Raw genomic sequence first — 10,232 nt, 5'->3', positions numbered from 1 at the left:
AGTAGAGTGGACCAGAGGTCTGAATAAGAAAGAGAAACTATGAGTTTTAATCCCAGCCCCAACAATAACACAGATTGATTAATTGAACCAAAGAAAATGTCATTTCTGTTCACTTTCCTAGCTGGTCAAATGGATACATCCTAACATGTTATGTTTTGGGAAATACTGTTCTGATTATTCATTGCTACACACACACACACACACACACACACACACACACACACACACCTCAAAACCAAGGGGCTTTAACAACAATCATTTTATCATTATCTTTATGGTTCTGGGCTCAACTGGGTGGTTCTTGATCACGTCTCTTAAGGGTTGCTATCAGATAATGGCTGGACTGGGATTATCTGGTGCCTGCAGTGTAGAGACTCAAGTATTTGAGGGCTGGAAAAGATGGAGCTTTTTGCTCTGTCTCTTCCTCTCTTTCTTTTGATGTGGTCTGTGTATGCTGTCTTTTCATCATGGTGACTTAGGGATCCAAAGTTGCATGACCCAAGAGAGAGCAGCCATGCAGAAGCTGAGTCATATTTTATAACCTCGCCTAGGAATTCACAAAGTATCACTTCTATCATATTCTATTTATCAAAACAGCCATGGGGCACTCCCAGTTTCAAAGGGAGGAAACAAAGACTCTACTGCTTGGAGGAATAGTGGAAACCTTCTGTAAGAACATGTGATATCAAAAATATTATTGTGGCCATATCTACAAGTTTTACTCTACCACAAAAACTGTAAAAATCGGGGATCATTACACCCTTTATAATATTTATGTAGAGAGAGCTTTGTAAATAGAGCCATAGAATTTTGCTGTGACACACATTTTACAGGCTTTGCATACCTAATAATGTAGTCTGCTAGTGATGTATGGGGACACAGAAACAGAGAGGTATACACACGTGCACAAGCAGGAAATACAATGCTATGGTTGTGTGAGATCTTAAGCCAATATTTTTTAAAGTTTATTTATTTATTTTGAGAGAAAGAGAGAGAGAGAACATATGCAAGTGGGGCAGAGGAGCAAAGAGAGAGAGAAAAAGAATCCCAACCAGGTTCCAAGTTCAGTAGTTCAGTGAAGATCCTGACATGGGGCTCGAACTCTCACAAACCCATGAGATTATGACCTGAACTGAAACCAAGAGTCAGCCGCTTAACTGATTGAGCCACCCAAGCATCCCCTAAGCCAATATCTAAAGACATGAAAGAATAGCCAGGAATTTCCTCCATTTTTAATAAGGATCTCCTTTTTTCATTTTTATCATTTTTCTGTGCTCCAACAAATTGCTTTAGCCAATTTGCCTTTACTCTAGTTAATCAAGAACTCCCTTCTGCGTCATTCTTTCAACATCTCTTACAATGTCTGCAAGTCTTCAATCTCCCTCATTCACCTCTTTTTCATCATTTTGATACTAACCTCATGAACACAGATACATCTGTGAACACTTAAAATTGTACTTGTTACCCAGTTTTTCAACAATTTTCTGGACTCTGATCATTATGTAATGGATATAGCTCTACTGTATAAATTTCAATTTCTGTGTCCCAAAGTTCACTCTGCTCCTTACAAAAGTGCTGTCTGTCAGTGCTCATTCTGCTAAATTTCCTCATTATTGTCCATGTTACCCTCATTTACTCCATACTACTCATGTTGCTTGCTTATTCAAATATTAAAAAGACAGTGGATATAACACACCTTGGTACATGGCCATCCATGAACCCACAAATTTTGAATTTTTCTGCCCAATCTTAGGGACATAAATCACATAAAAGGAAATAATTAGTTACTTCAACACAAATATCCAAAAAAGATGGTGTTTATGTTTAAGTCGTACATATAGTTTGAATAATTTTTTAAGTAATTTAAAAATCTAAGTGCATACCAAATTCATTTCAATTAAATTTGACAATTTGTTGAATATCAATTACATATTCAGCTGAGTGCATTGTGGGTTATAGAAATGAATGGTACATACACCATTGTCCTTAGAAACTTACAACATAGGAAAGGAGAATTAGGAAAGCCCACAAATAACCAGAGATTGAATTACAGTGAGTAAGATTAATGTGATTAATTGCAGTGAGTAAGAATACACAAAGTAATATGAGGGTCAGCAGAAAGAGAGAGCGAAAGCGCTTCTGGTAGAAGGATTAGAAAATGCTTCAAGAAGCACATAGTGAGTAGAATAAGTAGGCTTTAAAACACACATAACTTTAATAGATTTGGATGTCAGAGAGTAGTATTTCAAATCTAAATTATAACATAAACAACAAAAAAATTTAAAAAGGGTCTAGTTAGTAACAACACTGTCTCACTGATCTACCTATCTACTCATCTATGTATTCAATATCCAACTACCAATCCTTGCCCTGACTTGTTTTAGAAAGATGGCTTGTAGAGAAATATAAATATATAAATATCAGGATAGGGAAAATATAGCATATAAGATTGAGACCAATATGAAAATTAGAACATGTTTATATTTTATAATATCCTAGGCTATTAAAGCCAACCAAAATTTGGGCTTATATGGCATGTGAGCTTCCTAGAAGAAGCAAAAGGTGATCAGTTACATGACTCAAATTATCCACAAGAAAAAAGAAATCACTAATGCCTTTGGGAGAGCAAATTCTATATATGAGGCAGCTTGATTATCTAATAATGGTCAATATCACAAATAATATACCTGATATAAATCTAACAGTAGATTAAGGGTAGTAGCAAATCTATTTATCCTGACTGAGAGCTAAGGACCAAACATTAATGTACAACTTAGTAAAAGCAATTCTGTAGGAGATGTTGGTAATATTTTTGTTTTACAAAATTGAAAATAGGGATTCATTAATAGTAAGTCAATCACCACCAAGAACACTCAGCAGGTAACTACCAGAGTTCGAATTTGGATTTGAATCCAGTATTTTTTCAGTGTAGGAGTAAAATCTGGTTGTAAAGGATAGAAATTGGTCAAGAGAATGTCTAGAGACAGAAAACACACACAGCTTGGTTGTGGTGAGAATAACTGATACTATATTATCAGGATGAAAATAAAAACCTTGGGGGCAGGAAAAATAAGGATGCTTATAGGTTAAAAGGAAGCAGCCTGTGAAAAAGTGAAAATCCTAAAGAGAGGCTGGAACAAAGCCTAAAATAAGATGAGATCAAGAGAACAGGAAGGGTTTAGCTTTGGGCAGAGAGACAGAATTATTCTTCCCTGAACAGACTGCATAAAAGAAATGATATTTCCTAAATATTCCAAGAAATGGCTCAACCAGCCTCCCAGTAGATTTGGGATAAAACTAGGGTTTGTTTAGATCTCTAGACTAAACTTCAGTAAAATGTTTTATGAGCTGCCCTCTGGATCCTAAAGGAACCAGCATTTGAGAGCAAAGGAATAAGATACCAAGCGGCTATTTTTCTTATTTTACTCCATTCCCTACTTATATCAAATTAATCATGTCTGAAAATGTATATGCTAATCTGGGAATCAGAAAAAGCTAAATTTCCATATTAGCCATGGATTGGCCACCAACCTAAGATTTGTATGACATTTGGAAAAATCAGTCCAGTTTCTGGATTATTCACTTTGGACAGCTTTTTCATTCTATTGGAGTCTCAATATCAACATATAAAATATGAAATCTTAATATTTACTACTTGGATTTTATTAAGGATTAAATGTACCCAGGATTGTGCACAGCACACTCTAAGCAATCGATAAATGAGAGTTTGCCTCTTCCTGTACCTTAAATCCTCACATAGTCATATCTGACATCTGGATAAGGATTCTCAATAGAAGAGTGGTAAATGCTGTCTAGTCTGGCATTCCTTTACTATTTTGTTACCAATTCTTTCAATAAATATTTATGCAATGCTTTCTATGTGACAAGCACCCAAATCTCCTTAAAAATGAAGCATAACCTCAGATTTGGGCAGCATTTCCTTGGATGTTCTGTTTATCTTGAACCGTGAGTCTATTCCCTGTTTCCAACTACTTTTTAATGGTTTGTCACTTTTCTCATATTGTTATTTAAAATCCTGTATCTCAGTACAGATCTTGACTCCCTTAAACTAAGTTGCTGGTTTCTGCTTCCTCTCTTACATCAAACTGTGTCTCAAGCTAATAATTTCTGATGCCTGAGAGAGCCTGGCCAGGATTAATGAGATCACATATCAAATGTGCTATAAATTTGGAAAAAGAATATGGGCAAAGACAAAATTTAAATTGTTTCTTTTACCAGTAAAAGAGAAAATAATAAAATTCATAACATTTATTATAAATTATTTCCATTTCAATCCTTCCAGCCTAGAATTTGTCTCCTTCAATCTCTTTCTCAAAAAGCATCATAAGCCTTGGGTCAGACAGGGTAGGAAACTGATGGTACGCATTCCTGTTGTGTTACTGATAAGAGTTGGTATGCATAGAGTTTAATAAATGTAACAAAGGAAGTATTTGGACTAGTAAGAGCAGAGGGTGACTGTCAGGCCTAAGTGTGAAGGGCAAAGGGAAGGAGAAGTTACTGGAATCTCAGAGATGCAGAAGACTATTTGACAGGGGCTATGACTTTTGGTAGAAAAGCATCATCCCAGAGCAACCCAGTAGGAAGGAATGGGAAAAACAATAAAAACTATAATCTTATTCTCTTACTTATTTTTTACTTTACTTTATTTGACTTTTTTATTTTATTTGGTTTTACTTTAATATCAGTGATTATACTTGGTTAAACCCAACCAAAATCAAGAGAGCAAGGGAGCCCATTGTTTTTTCCATATAGGTGAATATTCTGCAACACAGAGAAAGCTATAGAAGAATAAAGAACGCCTGGGTGGCTCAGTCAGTTAAGTATTGGACTCTTGATTTTGGCCCAGGTCATGATCTCACAGCCTCGAGCTGGGCTTGCACTATCAGTGCAGAGCCTGCTTGGGATTCTCTGTCCCCCTCTTGTCCTGCCCCTCCCTTGCTCTCTAGTGCTCACTCTCTATCTCTGTCTCTCTCTCAGAAATAAAGAAATAAATATTAAAAAAATTAAAATGACAAGAGTGGACTTGGAAGGACAAATGGGAGATATGCTGAGCAAACCAATAATCCAGTAACAGTGCTGTAATACCAAGGTAAACAAAATGCTAAGGTAACAATAAGCCAAGAAAGAATTCTGGCCAGATTTGCATGGCGGAAAAGGTGAAGGTAGAAGGATTTGGGGCAAAAAATAATATTGCCAGCTGGTGGGTTATTAAGGGAAAAAAATACTTGCTGTGCTCAGAAGATTTTGAGTAACCCCACAGAATTGGAAGGGAGTAAATGGAAATAATGAGGCCAACATAGACTGAAATGCCAAGTTACGTAATTTTGTGCACATTATGTACATAGTGGGGACTTATCAGAGTACTTTAGGGGCAAGAGTTATATAATTACTCTACTGGTAAAAACAAGATGGAGGGAATAAGCAGGAAGACATTTTAAGACCATTTAAGAAATTTTTGAAATGATCCAAGTAAGCAAAGATAAAGACTTGAACTGGATTGTGGCAGAGAGAACTGAGTGGAAGAGACAGATTCAGAAAACCTTTATCAACAAAATCAACAGTACTTAATGATTCGCTGGATGTAGGGGATGAGTTCAAGAGGATATTTAATGATGGTCAGGTAAGTCATGACACTGTAACTGTAATACTTATTTCTGTGGACTCTGTGCCAACAGAGTAAGCACTTTGTTTATATTAAACTATTTAACGCTCACAATATCTTTTCAGATAGGTACACTATTATCTTTACCATTACTTAGAATTAAATTGACGCACAGAATAATTTGATGTTGCCTAAATTCACACAGCTAACAAATTCTGGAGTAAGTTTCAAAACCTGATAGTCTGGCTGCAGTTACAACAGTAATTATTTTTACTAATTCCAATTTCTAGCTCACTGAAAAACTGGTTTGTTTGTTTATTTATTTAATTTTGGATTTTTGTTTATAAACAGAAGGATTCATATAAATTTACAGAAACCTCTAACTACTTCCCTTGAGACTCACTGAAGTTTCCTTTTGAACCTTTCTATAGATCAAACTCACGGTATCTATAACACTATGTTCAACAGTGTGATTAGAATCCAAAGTAAAATATATGTACTTAAATAACTAATTGCCATTGAAAGAATTTTTCACTTCATTGAGCTGTGGTACCTCACGTTGCCTTATTCTACCTTTTCCTGTTAGACACAGAGTTTATCCCAGCAATGCACAACAGAAAAATAATGCAAGCCAGAAAAGCAAGACATGTATACTTTTAACTGTTCCAGTAGCCACAAGAAACAAAGTAAAGAGAAACAGCTTGGAAAGTTCAGGAACATTCCAGAAAACCATTCTCACTTCTAATGCCAACTGAAAGTCTGGGGTCCTGAAAACCACCCTCACCTGTAACACCAACTTCAAGTTCAGGGTCCATAGCCCCATCCTCATTTTTTGGTAATTTTTTAGAAGTTCTCATAGACCTCACTGAAAGCATTTACACTCATGGTTTATTACACTCATGGTTTATTACTCATGGTTTATTACGTGAAAAGGTACAGGTTAAAATCAGCCAAGGGAAGAAATACACGGGGAGAGTCCTGGAAAGTTCTATACATGGAGCTTTCAGTTGTTATCTCCCAGATGTATCACGGACGATTCTAAATTTCTCAGCCTCAATGCATGGCAATACGCAGAGTGTCACCAACCAAGAAAGCTCATCTGAGACTTCATGTCTAGAGATTTTATTGCAGCTCCATCACATGGACATATTTGACTGTCCACATGGCTAAACTCTATCTCCAACTCCTCCCAAGTTTGAGCTAATACAATGTGACCCAAAGCCCCCATTATGTCACATTGTTAGATTATCTACTAGGGCCCAGGACTACCAGGTTAATAAGACACTCTTATTAGTCAGGGCATCTGAGGGCAAAGACTAGACTTCTCTTTAAGCAAGGGTAAATTCTTTACTACACACAGTGAGATTGATTTTCGTAACATATTTAACCTAGCTCAGTATATCCAAAACCTTGTCAATTTAACATACAATCAATATAAAATATTATTGACATATTTTTTTTTTCAGATGAAGTCTTCAAAATCCTGTGTGTATTTTACATTTTCAGCCCATTTGCATTTGGACTAGCCACATTCCAAGCATTTTAAAGCTACCTATGGCCAGTGGGTACTCTAGTTGGCAGGGAAGCTCTGTCCTCTCCTCATCCTTGCTGAATCTAACAAAGTTGTATATATTTCTTCTGTGGGCATAACTAACACTGTGTTCTAATATTTTTATTGATTATTAGAAATATATAATTACAAAGCTTATCCTATCACACTTAAAACTGATGCTTAAAATGGTTGAAATCTAAATTTCTATTCCTTATCTATGAAGTCACACCTTTGGTACACTTTGATTACTTTTATATTGGTTTTCAACATGTTCTAAAAGTGACACTCTAAATGCTTACTGAGCTACCTCTTGTCACTACTTTCTACTTTCAGCGCACCTGACTTTTACATAGTATTTAATGTCCCTTCTGTTGCAATACCCATCAGTGCAATAAAGGCAACCCTTTAGAGAATTTTTGACACTTTTTTGCAAACTCTCCCCTTACTAAAAAAGATGTTTACCATAAGTTTTTATTTTAGTATGAAGTTATTACAAGAAATTTACAAAAACTTTGAAAATATCTAGAACCTACCTATCACCTACACTGATTAGGAAACACTATTAAGTATTAGAGAAAATATTTTTTTCAGCATTCTCTATTCAAGTTGCGGCCCGGTACTATAAAATATTTACATTTCAAGTCGAGGGGGGAAAAGCCCACTTCATAGAATAGTATATGTTAGCATGGCTTATTTTCCTTGTATATAATAATATAAGAAGAGCATTTTATTTATTTTTTAAAATATAATTTATTGTCAAGGTAACTAATGTACAGAGTATACAGTGTGCTCTTGGCTTCAGGAGTAAATTCCCACAAGGCATCGCTTACATACAACACCCAGTGCTCATCCGAACAAGTGCCCTCCTCGATACCCATCACCAATTTTCCCCTCTTCCCTGCTCACCCCCATCAACCTTCAGTTTGTTCTCTGTGTTTAAGAGTCTCTTATGGTTTGCCTTCCTCTCTGAAACTAATTTTCACCCTTTCCTTCCTCCATGGTCTTCTGTGAAGTTTCTCAAGTTCCACATATGAATGAAAACATATGATATCTGTCTTTCTGTAACTGACTTATTTCACTTAGCATAATGCCCTCCAGCTCCATCCACATTGTTGCAAATGGCAAGATTTCACTCTTTCTCATTGCAAAGTAGTATTCCATTGTATATATAAACCACATTTTCTTTATCCATTCATCAGTTGATGGACATTTGGGCTCTTTCCATACTTTGGCTATTGTTGATAGCACTGTTCTAAACATTGGGGTACATGTGCCCCTATGAATCAGCACTTCTGTATCCTTTTAATAAATTCCTAGCAGTGTTATTGATGGGTAGTAGAGTAGTTCTATTTTTAATTTTTTGAGGAACCTCCACACTGTTTTCCAGAGTGGCTGCATCAGTTTGCATTCCCACCAACAGTGCAAGAGGGTTCCCATTTCTCCACATCCTCATCAACATTTGTTGTTTCCTGAGTTGTTAATTTTAGTCACTCTGACCAGTGTGAAGTGGTATCTCAATGTGGTTTTGATTTGTATTTCCCTGATGATGAATGATGTTGAGCATCTTTTCATGGCTGTGGGCCATCTGGATGTCTTCTTTGGAAAAGTGTCTATTCATGTCTTCTGGCTATTTCTTTACTAGATTATTTGTTTTTCTGGTGTTGAGTTTGGTAAGTCCTTTATAGATTTTGGATACTAACCCTTTATCTGATATGTCATTTGCAAATATCTTCTCCCAATCTGTCGGTTGCCTTTTAGTTTTGTTGGTTGTTTCCTTTGCAGTGAAGAGCTGTTTATCTTGATGAAGTCCCAATAGCTCATTTTTGCTTTTAATTCCTTTGCCTTTGGAGATGTGTCTAGCAAGAAATTGCTGTGGCTGAGGTGAGAGAGGTTGTTGCCTGCTTTCTCCTCTAGGGTATTGATGGTTTCCTGTCTCAAATTTAGGTCTTTCATCCATTTTGAGTTTATTTTTGTGAATGGTGTAAGAAAGTGGTCCAGTTTCATTCTTCTGAATATTGCTGTCCAGTTCTCCCAGCACCATTTGCTAAAGAGACTGCTTTTTTTCCATTGGATACTCTTTGCTGCTTTGTCAAAGATTAGCTGACCATACATGTGTGAGTCAAATTCTGGGTTCTCTATTCTATTCCATTGATCTGAGTGTCTGTTTTTGTGCCAGTAACATACTGTCTTGATGATTACAGCTCTATAGGAGAAGCTAAAGTCTGGGATTGTGATGCCTCCTGCTTTGGTTTTCTTTTTCAACATTACTTTGGCTATTTGGGGTCTTTTCTGTGTCCATATGCATTTTAGGATCATTTGTTCTAGCTATGAGAAGAATGCTTGTGCAATTTTGATTGGGATTGCATTGAATGTGTAGATAGCTTTGGGTAGTATTGACATTTTAACAATATTTTTTCTTCCAAACAATGAACATGGAATGTTTTTCCATTTGTTGGTGTCTTCTTCAATTTTTTTCATAAGTTTCTATAGTTTTCAGCATACGGATCTTTTACATATTTGTTTAGGTTTATTCCTAAGTATTTTGTGGTTCTTTGTGGAATTGTAAATGGGATCAATTTCTTGATTTATCTTTCTGTTGCTTCATTATTGGTGTATATAAATACAATTGATTTCTGTACATTGATTTTATATCCTGTGACTTTGCAGAATTCATGTATCAGTTCTAGCAGCTTTTTGGTGGAGTCTTTTGGGTTTTCCATGTAGAGTATCAGGTCATCTGTGAAAAGAGAAAATTTGACTTCTTCCTTGCCAGTTCGAATGCTTTTTTTATTTCATTTTGTTGTCTGATTGCTGAGCCTGCGACTTCCAAAGTTATGTTAAACAACAGTGGTGAGAGTGGACATCTTTTCCATGTTCCTGATCTTAGGCGGAAAGCTCTCATTTTTTTCCCCATTGAGCATGATGTTAGCTGTGGGCTTTTCATATACGGCTTATATGATGTTAAGGTATGTTCCTTCTATCCTGACTTTCTTGAAGGTTTTTATTAAGAAAAGATGCTATATTTTGTCAAATACTTTTTTGCATCTATTGACAGGA

Source organism: Panthera pardus, unplaced genomic scaffold (genome assembly GCF_024362965.1).
Source record: "Panthera pardus isolate Hobbes unplaced genomic scaffold, ASM2436296v1 HiC_scaffold_13, whole genome shotgun sequence".
Lineage (NCBI taxonomy): Eukaryota > Metazoa > Chordata > Mammalia > Carnivora > Felidae > Panthera > Panthera pardus.
Note: the sequence above shows the minus strand (reverse complement) of the source record.